The 15,424-nt window shown below is 34.3% G+C and overlaps 1 protein-coding gene across 50 annotated transcripts in view; it reads right to left on the bottom strand.

The window, feature by feature from the left end:
- Window positions 1-15,424, bottom strand: part of Ptprd (protein tyrosine phosphatase receptor type D) — a 2,190,171-nt gene that overhangs the window by 2,067,446 nt on the left and 107,301 nt on the right. The gene's annotated exons all lie outside the window — the stretch shown is intronic.

The raw sequence follows: 15,424 nt of genomic DNA, 5'->3' as shown, positions 1-15,424 counted from the left end.
GTTCATATGTCAGCCCCAACTGGGACAGCTGCTTCATAAGACAACACAAATAATACAGTTTCTACATATGTGGTTTTGCTTGTCAAAGTTGTGGCCACCTATCCCTTATCCTATCAAGGATTTCATACCGAAGGAAGAGCAGGGGACATATATCACTCAGTTCCAACTTGGCCAGAAATCCTGAAAGGTGTATGAATCTAAGACTTCTAAGAAATGCCCCAATGAGAAAATGTGATGTTACAAATGCCATTTGGGGGGCCAAATATACTATTTTAAAACATTAAGAATTGGGAAAAAAACATTGGCAGAAGTCAGAGAATAGCATTATAGGCATTTTTTCCTTCCACCTTTTTGTCAGTTCTGGGAATAGAACTCAGGTATTTAGGTATGCATCCTTTTCAGAAAAGCACAACTACTTGTCGAGTTATGTTATCAGCCTGTATCTTACTGTTGGGAACAATATAATTCTTAATTTAAAAATGCTTTAAACTCTTCTTGAAGTGATTATAAAAGGTTTAAGTTTGTTCTGATAATTCATTCAATTGTTCAAGGGGTTGAAAATCTGGGTAATCTCTAGAACACAATTCAGAATTTTTTTCTTCAACAGTCCCGTTTCATATAGATGACCATTTAAAAAACTCAGATGAGAAGAGGAAGGAGGGACCATATGAATAAGATGGGGGAGTGTCAAGAGCAAGACGGGGAAACCACAGAGAGCTGAAGGGAGCTAGTGGGATCTCATGGGCTATGAACTGCCACCTGGGGAACGTGCATGGGACTAAACAAGGACCTCTAATTGCTATTGACAGTTATGTACCTTGATCTCTTGAGGACAGGGCCATGACAACTGCACCAGGACCTATCTAAGGTGCATAAACTGACTTTTTGTTCCCATTTCCTATGGTGGGATACCTTGATCAGCCTTGATACAGGGAGGAGGGTCTTGGTTCTGCATCACCTTGACATGCCAGATTTTGTTGATTCTACAAGGAAGGCCTTACCCCCCTTGGATGGAGAATAGGATATGGGAGAAGCAGGAAGGACAGGAGAAGGGGAGACAGGGGGAACTAGGGTTTGTATGTAAAATGAAGAATATTTTTAAGTAAAAATGAAGACAAGTCTATAATTTGGAGCTGAAGTGAGCTCAGGTTTTAGAGTGCTGTCCACTTTTCCTGTGGACCTAGCTTTGATTCCAAAAACCTGACCATCACCTGTAACTCTGGTCCAGGGAGATCTGATGCCTTTTTCTAGTCTCTGGTGATACCATGCACATATGTGGTACATAGACATATGTGCAATCAAAACATCCATGCACAAAAAGTATTTTTTTTCAAAATAGCACAACTGTTTTGTAACCAATTCTATATTTTCTGTATTTGAAACTACACACACACATACACACACACATACACACACACACACACACACACACACACAGTGGGAGGGGAGAGAGCAAGAGAGTGAGAGTGATAGAGAGGAGGGAAGAGAGGGAGAGACAGAGGGAGAGAGGGAGAGAGGGAGAACAGACACAGAGAGAGACAGAGGGAAAGTTTTCTTACTTGATTCTTTCTAAAGAAATTCAGGTGAGTTAAATTGCAAAGTAATATATTAAAATATACTTAATATTTTATAGCCATTGCAATTTTAAATGCTAGTTAGCAATTTGTATTTATTCATCTTTTGATAAAATATCATACCATAAAAAAGAATTGGACAAGATGAGTGTTGTCATGATTCTAATGGAATGTATGGTGTATTATGGTCAAATTTTCACTAACCATTAACAGTCTACCTTCGTAAAGTCTTTAATCTTTCCTGTCTGAAGTCAATATGGCTTAGAATTATTTTTGAGTGTGAAACATTTTTAAATTATTTAATTTCTTAAAATGCATTTTTATCTTAATCCTGCCACCCCCTAACTCATCCTAGATTGACCCCATGTTACTACCTGCCCATCTTCTTTATTCTTTTTTTTTAAATAAAAGAAGTTAAGATTGTGTTGCCTTCATACTCTTGAATGTGGGGCTCTGGAGTAAATGTCTACTTACCAACAGCCAAGTCTTTAATGCAAACTGACTCTCCCTTCCCAGAAACTATCAACTGTCAATGACTCCTCATTTACATGTGGGACTTGGTGCCCTCATTGCTCCTCCATGCTAAAATATTTTCTGACTTGAGTTTGGGTAGACCTTGTACATTCTGTTACAATCAATGTGACTGCCCTAGCACAACATAACCTAAAGTATTTCCACACTCTCTATATATGTGAGGCCTTGTGAGATTTCACCCAGCTATTCAGTCTTATATGCATCTTAAACATGAAAAGCTTTTGCTTCTAGAATTTTCCATCATGTCTGAACAGTGCTTGAATATATTTAACTTAAACTAAGGTGAGGGGAACTATAGTACAATCACAAATTATTAATAGGATTTCAAGAACAATAGACCATGTCTTCTTTTTTTTTCATTGAAAATTTTGTATTTTTACTGACTTTCCATTTTCATTTCAATTAAGAGTTAATGTTCTGAATTAGAACATAATAAATGTTCTGTATTTTAAAAATGATTTAAATTTCAATTTATACAAGTGAATCTGAACAGACTGAGAAGGCTGTATTTATGTGTGGGTAAGAGTGATACAGAGAGACAGAGAAAAAGAAATAAAGAAATATATATATCCAAAAATTTGAGAGGGACTGATTAGGGAACTATGAGAGAGGAAGGCGGTGGTAAATGGGAGGGGTTGGAGGGAGGAGAGAAAAGAGGGTAAATGATGTAATTATATTTTTATTTAAAATATTTATGTAACAAAATCATGCTGTCTTAGTAATTTCATGTATATACTATGGCTAGACTTTCTATAATAAACCCTTCAGAGAGATAAAATTATAAGACCAGGAAGTATAAATATTCACATTGATGGTGCACAATGATATAAAAATATTTAAATCGCAATAAACATGAATGCTTGGTTTTAGATGACAGTGGGGTCCTAACAGAGTACACGCTGAGAAGCTTATTTTTAACATTGTCCAATTGATCGCTGAACCCTGTGTGGCTAACAGCATATGGCTCAATCCTACCTAAGCCTGGATTACTCTTAAGGTTTAGAATTTACAGGTTTTATACTAAAGGTAAAATATGTTTCCCTGTGTGTGCTATAGTGATTTATATGTCACAGCTTTTCGTCCTTTATACTTGGAACTCTCACTTGATAATCTAAATCATGCAGTATTCATAAAATACACTTCTCTTAGGCTTAATATTAATAGCACTTAATAACCGTGATCTGTTTCACTCACATACACTAATGCAATAATTATGGGCTTACAACTTCCAGCAAGCAAAGGTTTTTTGACATGCTGTATTTGGCATTAATCTGTATGTCTTAGCTTAGCATAAATTTGTATACCAGATGCCTTCCTGTAATTAACACACTGGGAATTAGGAGCAGTAGCTTTCGCTGGTAACAACCTACCCTTCCAGTTTACATCTGTGATTTACACCTCTAACTCGCTTGCAGTAAATTTACATAATCAGTTCAATTTAAGTAGACATTAAAATTATTCTATTTTTATGAGCAGTATCCCCTAAAGTGATTCTGAAAGTATTTCAATATAACATGTAATTCTTTCCTTTAATTAAAACACTCATCATGAAAGCACAATCAAATTATCTGATTATATACATTTATTTACATTTATTTCAAAATAAGTTATGGAATATTTCACTATCCTGGAACATACAAAAACCATAAATTATAATTTAATGTAATTGCTTCCACCATGTTCAGCTAACTTGGGTGTTATTATTTTGTCATAATTTGAAAAGGCTGAAGTCTTTTTTGTATTTATTTGTTTTATATGTATGGGTGTTTTGTTTGCATGTATACCACATGTTTTCAGTGACAGAACCAGTCATTGGATCTCATGCAATAGGAGTTATAGATATTTGTCATCACTCATGTAGGTGTTAGGAATTAAACTCAAGGTGTCCAGAAGAAGAGCCAATTCTCTTAACCACTGAATCATTTCTGCATTAATGATTAATAGTTTGTTGTTGCTATTGTTGATGTTGATTGGTTGACTAGTTAGTTTCTGGTTTCCAATAGCCATTTAGGAAACTGAGGTTAAAAATGTTTGTTGAGTGGCGAACTTCTCAAGCATCCTGCTGTCACATGAAGGCAGACTCTTACACTTCATCTAAATTTACAACTTCTTTAGTTCAACCAAAGTATCTTCAAATCAAGTACCTGTAGAATTTGAAGTTATTTTCCAAACATAGTGTGCATATTAGACAATTTTTAATTAATAATCTACAGAAAAATTTAATTTAAAAGGTTTTAAGTAGAATATTATGCTATTAGTACAGATACTCTATACTAGCACAGCAAAATGTTTTTGAAATGAACACTTAAGAATATTATGAAAGTTTAAGAACATCCTTAAAAATATATTAGTGTACATTTTTACTCACCATATTAATTTGTATGTGACCTTGTAGTCTGTATTATAAAGAGTTTTTTAACCAAGATTTAACAATATATGATACAAATAATTCATTAATTGTGAACTAAATTTTATGTAAATGAAGACTACTTACATTAGCCTTGGTTTTCCAATTTTAGGTAAATTTTCATTTGTTTCTTAATAAAGTTATTTGTAAATCCTTCTACTTAGAGTTTTGAATATGTTTTTAAGGAGTAGGACAAATCATCAGAAGAAATAATAACTTACAAACCTAAATATGAAAAGCTTTATTAATAACTATATTGCAGTTTCTTAATGAATCATCACAGGGAGTAAAGGGTGAGCGATGGAGCGTAGCTACTGGGAAGCTGTCAATGTATGGGAATTAAAGACCAGTGTTAAAGAATTTCAGCAGAGGAATCGTGTGGACTCACAAGGTATGAAGAAAGAGGAGAAGTCAAATGGAGGGCTTTTATGTCCACTTATGCTGTTAGGGGAGGAGCTGGGGAGAAACATATGTGCTTATATAAAACATTTAGTAGTGTAGGCTATAAAATATTTTGATTTCACTAGCCAGGTAGTGGTGGTGCACTCCTTTAATCCCAGCACTTGGAAGGCAGAGGCAGGCATATCTCCATGAGTTCAAGACCAGCCTGATTTACAGAACTAGTTCCAGGACAATTAGAGCTGTTACACATAAAGACATTGTCTCAGAAAATTTTTTAAAAAATGAAAAAAAAGAAAATAGGAAAATTTTGATTTCTGGTCGTGACCATAAAGGATGAGAAATATTTAGAATGTGAAAAATGGTGTGTAATGGCACATAAGTCACAGATCACATTGAAAGATGTGTTTATTTAAATACAAAATACTTATTCAGCTAAACACTGACTAGAAGAAAAACTGAAGCTACAAATTTATTAACATACAGAAAGTATGCATATGGGCTAATTCAGTCTTGCGCTTTTTAAGTTTCGGTTTTTTTTTTGGTTTTTACGAGACAGGGTTTCTCTGTATTGTTTTGGAGGCTGTCGGTCCAGCCTGGCCTCGAACTCACAGAGATCTGCCTGCCTCTGCCTCCCAAGTGCTGGGATTAAAGGCATGTGCCACCACCGCCCGGCTTTAAGTTTCATTTTGTCATGTTTGATACACTAGCTGTGGTTACCAAAGTCTTAATAAAAATTATTTGAATACCTAGTGTTACCTTTGTATATATTATATGTAAAAATAGAAACGTACGTAAAGCTTTTAATTTTGCTACTTTTTCAATGCAATTACTAATGTAAATATAATTTAGAATACTTTCCTGTGCAAATTTTTATAAGCAATCTACGCTATACCAATAAAATTTAATTTAAAAAGATAACACACTTTCTAAGCTTACACCGTACTAATATTGTGCTGCATTGTGGAGACATTAGGCAAAACTCTATAACCACTCTTTCAGGGAATAAATCAGAAAAAATCCAATCATGAACAAATTCATCACATAGGTTTCGTTTTGTACAAAAATTAGTTTTAAAAGAAAATTTCAGTTTCCCCAGTTCCTGTACTGTTTCCTTCATGCCTTTGTACCTTGTGATCCACACATGACTTTTAAAGACTAAGTGCCATGAGCCAACAGCCATAGCTCTGTCTTTGTCCACAGATCCTCCGTCTTTGATGTGCTGTCTGACATACTATATGTGTCTGAATAAGGAACACTTTTCCCTTAGCACAGATAGAAACATGTTGAAAATACATTTTACTCTGCAATTTTAAACGTTTATGATCGAAGTTGGCTTATAAACTATTTTATTCATCGTGAAAAGAAATTCAATTTTTATTATGGGGAAATGGTGTACTTGCTGTATTTTTTGAGAAGTTTAAACAAATTTGTTGCTGAATATGCATATTTAAAATGTTCAGGGTATCGGTCAGTGGTGGCACACGCCTTTAATCCCAGCACTCGGGAGGCAGAGGCAGGCGGGTCTCTGTGAGTTCAAAGATAGCTCTGGTCTACTGAGCGAATTCGAGGATAGCCTCCAAAACAATACAGAGAAACCCTCTCTCAAAAAAACAAAAAAATGTTCATAGTAATTAGATACTAACTATGTAAAATATTCAATAAAATTCAATACAGTATTTAAACATCTATCATATATGATTTAATATGATCCTCATATTCATATTTATTGCTTTATAAAATATCTAAAATTTTAAGTGTTCAAAATATTAGTGATAGAAAGTGAAAATGCAATATATGAAAATTTATGAACCATATACTAGATTGATATCCTAGCCTGTTAATAGCTGGACTTTTTATTATTAACCTTAAACTCAAAGATTAACGAAAATAAGGTCATGGCCTCAGTTAGCAGAAATATTGCTAGTGTTTTGCTTGCTTCATGAATAATTTATAATCCATTTGAGCTAAATGACTTGAGAACACTATTACAATTAACATCCACTTCTGTGGATTTGGCTTAACTCCATGTAATATACTGTTTGTAATGGGTAGCCAGACACAATTTTTCATGGTATCCAGCATGCCACTATGGAGTCTGAGATCTACCCTTTAAAAGAAAGATGTCTTAATATATTCAAGTTATGTCTCCTTCATGAAAACATTGTAGCTGTACAAAGCTAATCAAAGTCATTAAAGTACAGAAGATAATTTTAAAGTAACCTTGAATTTAAAGTTGATAACTGTGTGAAACACAGTATTGATATATTCACACCAACAGAACTGTTAGCAACATATGTGCTAATAATTATAGTCTCATGTGCTTGTTCTCCTACAAGAGGGGGAGTTTCCATGACCTTTCAAACAAAACAAAATAAACAACAACCAAACAATTCACACTCCCTTTCTCCATTTTATGTATCTTTTAAATCCAGCCACCAAAAAAAAAAAAGATAGGTCACATTCGAGTTCTAAAGCTTTCATATAAATCAAAGTTTCAACTGTTTAACATAAACTATTTTGCTGTGATGTAGCAAAGTCTACAGGTAAATCATTGAAAAACAATGAATATGCTTTTAATAGCAAAGCAAAATCTCCACAACATAGCAATGAAAACACAGATAAAGTTGAGTTGTTGGTCATCTAACCTCATAAGTTTTATTTTTATTGCACAAATTTAACTTGAGGTTTTATTAAGAATCAATTCTTAACTGAATATACCATGTTGTAATTCTTTTTTTGGCACAATCCCAGCTCCCTCTCCCTCCACTCCTCACCTGCACCTCACCAACCCCGAAGCCCCCCGCCCAAGCCCCACTCGACTCTCCAGAGAGGGAGAGGTCCTTCATGGGGGACCTTCAAAATCTGTCATTTTATGCCGGTCAGGGCCTACATCCTCCTCCATGTGTCCAGACCTAGAGAGCATCACTCTATGTGAAATAGGCTCCCTAAGTCCATTCGGATGCCAGGGAAAATACGATCTAGTACTCAGGTCCCAAGATTGCCAAGGCCTCCTCAATGACACCCACATACAGGGAGGGGCTCATGGGCCCCAGGCTGATGGCTGAGTGGTCAGCATGGGAGTTATCCAGTCTATGCTATGATTCTGATGACCCAAAGTTGCTGGCTCCTGTTTCCTCCGTCTTCTTTTCAGCTATTTAGCACTAGTAAAACTTCTAAAATCTGGATACATGGTCAAAATTTTTGAATTTTTAAAAAAAATTTAAATTTATAACATTTAAAAATTATATTGTATAAAATTGATAAAATATTATGTAATTGTTCTGAAATAAGGATATAAATTTCTTTCTAATCTCCATACCTGTACCTATTACTAGATGTGCTCATTAACACTAGTTAAAAACTTAGTGAAGCTCCTATTTTCCTCAAACAATTCCCTCAGCTTGCAACATAAGGCCAATATGCCTTTATCTCACTTTCTGTGTCCAGATTTCATACTTCAGTTGAGTATTTTCCCTTTGTATTTCTTTACAAATGACAAACATTAGTCTCTGATATACTTTTGTTGTCTATTTTACTTACATATACTTGTATTTGCCTGCTTTTTTAGGTGTTCTATATCCATGCAGGTGTTCATGCCTGAATAGGGCATCAGAACACCTGGTAGTTATGGGCCACCAGATAGGGTTACTAGAAAGTGAGCATGGGTTCTTTGAAATGGCAGCAGATAGTATAACAGTTATTGACAAGCATTTCATGCACATTTATTCACTTGATTTTCTTAAGCATTGTATCAGTCAGATAACCAGCTAGATATACATGTGACAGCCATCTATGTGTGAGTGTGTGTGTGTATGTGTGTGTGTGGGTATGCACGTGTCCGTGCCTACCTGCCTGCGTGTGTGAGTGTGTGTGTGTGTGAGTGTGTGTGCATGCACGTGTCCGTGCCTACCTGCCTGCGTGTGTGAGTGTGTGTGTGTGTGTGTGTGTGTATAGTTTCAGTGAATTTATGGATACTTTGCATTATTGTATTGCAAAACGCTGATTTTCCTAATCATTCAGAGCCACCAAATTAATGGATGTGAAAATTCAGAACACCTGCTAATGGTACTGACATTTACATAAGCGCATGTAACAAAAAACTGGGAAAAGTTAAAAGAATGAGACACTAATCTTGATAATATATTCTTTTTTCCAGCTTAAACAATGAAATATGAAGCTTTCCTCACACTGACTCATAAAGAAAATGACTGGTACATTAATGGAGTGACGTTTAAAATGTTGGATGCCATTCCGGGTCAAGCTACAAAACAAATATCTTCTAAACTCCTTGCTGAAAAAGTCATCACAGAGAGTATAGACATGTACTCCTCCGTCATGTCAACACATTAGAATCAACTAGGGAGTGTATTTTTAAAATTACTCTTTTCTAGGATCCAATCCCCTGAGAGAGAGTGATTTAATTGTTCCATAATAGAAATTTTTGTTATCAATATGATTTAAAGAGTTCCTTCTGAGATTCTAGTGTAAATAGTTGAGAAACAATACAATAATAGAACTTTGAGCCTACATTTTTTATGAAACTTTGGATTCCAACCAAAAGGGGGAAAAATCACCCTTTTATCATGGAGTTCAATTTGGCAATACAATGTCTTCAAACAAGTATTGTTTTATTATGTAAAAAACCCTATTTACCCAAAAGAAAAATATAAGATCCTCCTATCTAGAAATTAAAATAAACTAAGAATATAAATATATGTTGTTATAAATAAATTAATAATATATGATAAAAATATCTTGAATATGTTATAAATGAATTATTTGATAAGTACAGATTTATTCCATGTACATGATACAGCAAGGGGACCTGGTATGACAAATAAAGACAGCATAAATAGTTTGTTGTCATCACTGTAGCTATCTCAAAATTAAAGTTCAGAGTATATCTTTCTGTACATGGCTGAAAACAAAATTTGACTTGGCATGATATGGTTTGGATTCAATTATGTCAGATGAGAAGTTCTCAAAGATTCTACCCACACTAATTTTCTAATAAGAGTTAAGAAAAATAAGTGTTGTGAGCTAAGAATATTTTCCTCTCAGGAAATCTAGTAAGTGCAATGGGTTGACAAAAACTTCCTAGCCACTCACAGCACACACACACACACACACTCACACACACACACACACACACACACATACGAATGCATTGTGTGTGTGTGTGTGTGTGTAGTTTTAAAAAATAGACTTTTATCTTATAGTAATTTTCCACTGTGCTGAGTGAGAATTCCATTCATAATTTGTTGTTAGTCTGCTTGATTTTCTTTCATTTTATTTGGATTTATAAACTTAGTTTCCAGGCATGGTGACCCATGACTTTAATCGCAGCACTGGGGAGACAGGAAGAATGATCTCTGTGAGCTTGAAGGTTAGCCTGGTCTACAATGAGTTCCAGGACACCTAGGGCTACACAGAGAAACCCTGTCTTGATAAACAAAACAAAAACAATAACAAAAACCTTTATTCATTGTCACTCCTCTGTCTTAAAATTTTAACTTTCATTTGGAGCAATCAAGAGCACAACTTCATTCTACATTCTAACTTTCATGTTATCAATAAACAATGGATCACAGAATAAAAATGGTTGGTGATACATAGAACCAAAAGAATAAAGTTCATTGAGAGACGTAGATAATAAACATAATGAAAATACTATAATTCCATGAAAGTGTGGAGGACATACTAAGTTAAGGGGATAGCTATTAATAATGTCCTTTTGTACAAAGAACATTCAAATGCTTTGCATTTTCAATGACAATATATATTGATATTCTTTTCAAAATGTCCCAAGAAATCAACTGGGAAAATACAAATTCCTTTTTCTCAAAGTTGAGCTTTTTGTGATATTCTAATTAAAATTGTAATCTACAACTGTGAAAACAGAGTTAGAGAAGAACTAGTAATTAAACAAAGGAACACATACCCTCACTGCCCAAGAAAGGAATGCATACAGAAAATTTGATGAGAGAGTCAAAAGGGAGCTATTGAGGGTAAGAAGATATAAAGTGATGTGAGATGTGGAACAGGACTGGAATAAAAAAATAAGATTTGAAGGAAGTCATATGTATAAAAAATATAGTACTTGTAGTTGTTTTTCACTCTGTATCATTAGCTTTACTGATGCTTTGAGAAGCTAATGTGTCAGATAATATTGTCAGTTTTGGAGAGATCGGCAATCACAAAATACAATTTCAGGTACTGCCATTTATAAGTTGATTACAAGAGATTTCTTAACTACATTATTAGAATATACAGAAGTAAAGGTAACTGAAGATGTTGAGAAAAAAATACTTTCAAGTGTGGGACATTAAACTTTTTTTTCTTAAGTGCTATTTAAAATGACATCAAGGAGGAGTTCAGTTCATCCAGGAACATTTGGCAAAATTCTGCCAAGATAAAAACCCACAACTTGGAACCACAGGCAAGCCAATTCAAATCAAAAGAGCTAGAAAACAAACTTTACTTGTAACTTCTATTTTTCCATCGCCCTTTATCACTGGTGGGATTATCTGAAAGACAACATGTTACTTTATTTATTACCATTTTACACAGACTTACACCAAGACTCAGAAAATTAAAACATATCTTCCAACACATAAAACTAAGTTCTGGGCAACTACACTGAAATCTGTGTTTTCTTATTACTAGTAAAATAGTGCTTCACATATGCACCAAATGAGTGTAAATTGTTCAGACACCATGTCAATCTAAACAAAAGTTGCTACAGCTAAAGATGTGAAAATACTGCCTGAGGAGTAAAGTAACCTTATTAAGGAAAAGCATCCAAGTTTGAATAGTAAATGCCATGTCAGGTAGTAAAATATAAATGTCCTCCCACTGATTTCTCAGACAATTACGATGTCCTAATTCAAACTCACACAGTTTTTTTATAACGTATTCATAAAGTGTTATTTCAGTCACAGGCAAAGTTATCAACAATAACAACAAAAATGCAACTACACTTCCTTGGATTCAAAGTTCAAGGATTGCTATATATGATATTTTCCATCTAGAACAAATATTGAAATCTCCAAGAAAGAGCTGCATTAAGAAGAAATCCTGTCTTAACTCCACTGATCATCTGAGAATGCTGACTGCAAAGCTGACAATTGTATTCTCAAAAAAGCAGACTTATCAGCCACTGAATCAAACAGCTGTGAAGCTCAGACCTGCCACCAGGGTCTAATCAAGAAACAAATGAAAGACATACCTGCCGAAAGTCAGGATAAATTGTGTTAGGAAACATTGGATTCCTATAAAAATGTTCCCTTTGTAGTTGGCAAGCATACCATGACTTGAGGTAAGAATACTGTAAATAAAGTTGCATTTTCCTTAAAGAGAAATTTTGACATGATATAGTTCTAAATGAAACTCAATTAAGTTCTCTGTTTTAATGAGCACAATGCTTTGTTTTGCCATCCTTAGAAAAGATTGTGTTCAAGCAACATAAAATAATCATGTGATGTTTTTATTGGTAACACTGATAGATAAGCAGAAAAACACACAAATAATGAGTATAGTTTTTAGACCAGCCAAATATAGTGGTCACTACATTTAACACTATTCCAAGATGGTATAAATGGAGAAACTGAAAATGTTAACTGATTTCTTAGATGAGGAAGATATTTTCTAGGATCCACCACTGTAAATTTAGAGTTCTCTTAGTAATTATGAAATATTCAGGAGGAAAAAACATCTTGGAAACTTTTTTGTGCCTAAATTTTATCTTCTGTTATGATGCATATGAGACATTTACCCACAAGGATTTATAATCCAAAATGGGTGCTTATACAATATTTAATTGATATCATAATGCTCTTTCTTCTATTCTCCTTATATAAAATATAATTCATCAAAATAATATGGTCTCATGATTTAAAAATTCCGTGATAATTCATATTTGGAATTTGTAGTATTTGAAATGAAGACAATAACAAGGTATTTTATTGTCAGATTTTGAATACAGAGATACAAGTAATAGACATGCATATTCATATAGTCATAGTATATTTTCTCTCCACCTAGCTTACAAGACCTAGGAGCAAGCACAGTGAAACTGTTTTAGTCACAGTTATCCCACCTCATTTACATATTTGAAAGACCTGTGTGATCCTGAAAGAATGCAGCTCCTAGTACTGAACAAAGATTATGTCTGTCTATCAATCTTTGCTTTACTATTCCTACCAAGTAAAAATATGAGTGGGCTCGTGTGATGTGTGAGGAAAGCTTCTAAGTCCTATAGACACTAAAGTAAATAAGGTGTTACACTTCCATAAATTGTGGTGCTTCATTTGAGTGTCTCTCCATGGACAGATCAAAACACTAAGGGAAGCCTTCATCTAGTCTTCATGGCACTCTTTCCAGCTGTATGCCTTGCATTGGAGGTTATGAGTATCAAAATAGCTTAGCTACTTTCCTGAAATATAAATAGAATTTGGGTGGGCTTTCACAAGAAGTTCCACTTATTTTTTTAACTCTTCAGGGGCCCTCAAACCAGCTCCCAAATAAATACACCGAGACTTATTCTTAAATACGAATGCCAGGAGTTAGCTTGGCTTGTTTCTAGACAGCATTTCTAATTTAAGTTACCACGTTTCTCTTAACTATGTTTGCCTCTGGGCTTTCTACCTCTCTTTATTCTGTATATCTTTCTTCACTTATTAGTGCATGGTTGACTGTGTAGCTGCCTCCTTGCATCCTCCCCTACTTCTTTTCTTCTATCTCCTCTTCTCTCAAACCTATATTTCTCCTCCTATTCATTCTATCTACCTTGCATCTCCTGCCTAGGTATTGGCTGTTCAGCTCTTTATTAGACAGAAAATTTAACACAGCTTCAGAGAGTTAAACAAATACAAGATGAAAGAAGGCAACACAACTTTACATCATTAGATAATATTACACAGCAAAACAAATATAAAACATTTTAAAACAATATTCCCCAACATTTTTCTTTTGTTTAAATATAACAGTAAAACTATTCATCAAAACCACTTATCAAGTAAGAATTACATTTACAGCCCATTTGTATTTAACAAATTCAAAGAAAATATTACATTATTTATCTTAGTTATTCCAAAGTTTTATTGTGAATTTACTTTCTATTATAATTAAGGAAAACTGTAACTCTAACTATATAGTCTTTAACTCCATCAAGGACCCAGAAAGATGTAATATTACCTAACAACAGAGCTGGACAGTCAGCCTAATTTCCTCTGCAATATTTTGGCATCCATATTGGTCGTAAAGTCCTAGAATATCTCACAGACTTTTCAGTCAAGCAGGAAATTTGAAGGACTGTCCCAACTTGTATTGGCAAATTTCATTAGTTACTTTCTTCTGTGTTCTTCAGAATAATGGTTAGACTCACCTATGAAGCTGGAATCACAAAGGTCCTGCTAGCAATTAGTGGTCATTCTTTTCTTACTTTTCAGCTTATTTTTCTTGAAACAGACTTTATCTATATAGCATTTTCTGTGGTTATTCTCCTCAAGATGTGAGCCACAGAAAGATTTATATGTCATGTCATATGCAATCTTCTTCTTAACAGTATTAGAAAACTAAAAATGGACATCAGTGAAGCAAAGATAAATGAAAACTAAGCCAATTATGTATATCAAGGCACATTTCATTAGAAACAGAATTTAGGGAAATGGTTACTGAAGATGCAACTGTTAACATATAAGACAGAGAGATTCTGAGAAAAATTATGTTGTTTAGAAATAGATAGTTATTCTCAATGGCTGACACATGAATTAATGACAAGAATTTTTCATATGAAGCTGAAGATCTCAGAAGAAGATCCAAAAAGTTCTTTTGTTCTATAGCAATAAAATGAATTCATACTGAGAGCCCAAGACTATCCCTGGGCTCTGTGGGAGATGAGAGTTACAATGTTTATATTCATAAAGACATATTAGATGCAGAATGAAGAGCTATCTGGGATTAGGAGTCATTCATAAAACAAACATGAAAACCTATGTGGAAACTACACAGCCCTGACCTAAACTAAGTCTCTCCAACAGAAAGAGAATGGAATGTAAGAGAAACCAAAGAGATTTCAATGATATATGGAAACTGGTACAATTAGAATCATGGTAGGGGGGGTGGATGTTCCTTTCCCCAATACAGGGAAACAGAAGAAATAATTGAGTGTGGGTTTATTTTAGGAGTAACACAGATTAAGAAATGAAGATGGGAGATTCCAGAAAACATTCAGATAAATAAATGAAGATCTCAGAAGATAAAGGTTGATTGTAAAGCAAAGGTATATTGTTATAGTAAATGTGTTCAGAATGAAAACAGAAGGGTTTGGACAATGCAATAATTTTATCCAATATATTTATTTTGGATAGAAAAAGCAATCCCCTGAAAAACATCTATGAAAAGCAGTCAAAGACAGCAAAACCACAAAGCAAGATAGTGCCAGATAGGCCAATGGATGGTCTACTAAAAGGGTAGTATGTGCAGTTGAAGCTCTTCAGCCCATTGA

This window comes from Mesocricetus auratus, unplaced genomic scaffold (genome assembly GCF_017639785.1).
Source record: "Mesocricetus auratus isolate SY011 unplaced genomic scaffold, BCM_Maur_2.0 Super-Scaffold_100014, whole genome shotgun sequence".
In the NCBI taxonomy this organism is placed as follows: domain Eukaryota; kingdom Metazoa; phylum Chordata; class Mammalia; order Rodentia; family Cricetidae; genus Mesocricetus; species Mesocricetus auratus.
Note: the sequence above shows the minus strand (reverse complement) of the source record. Positions and strands in the feature narration are given on the sequence as shown.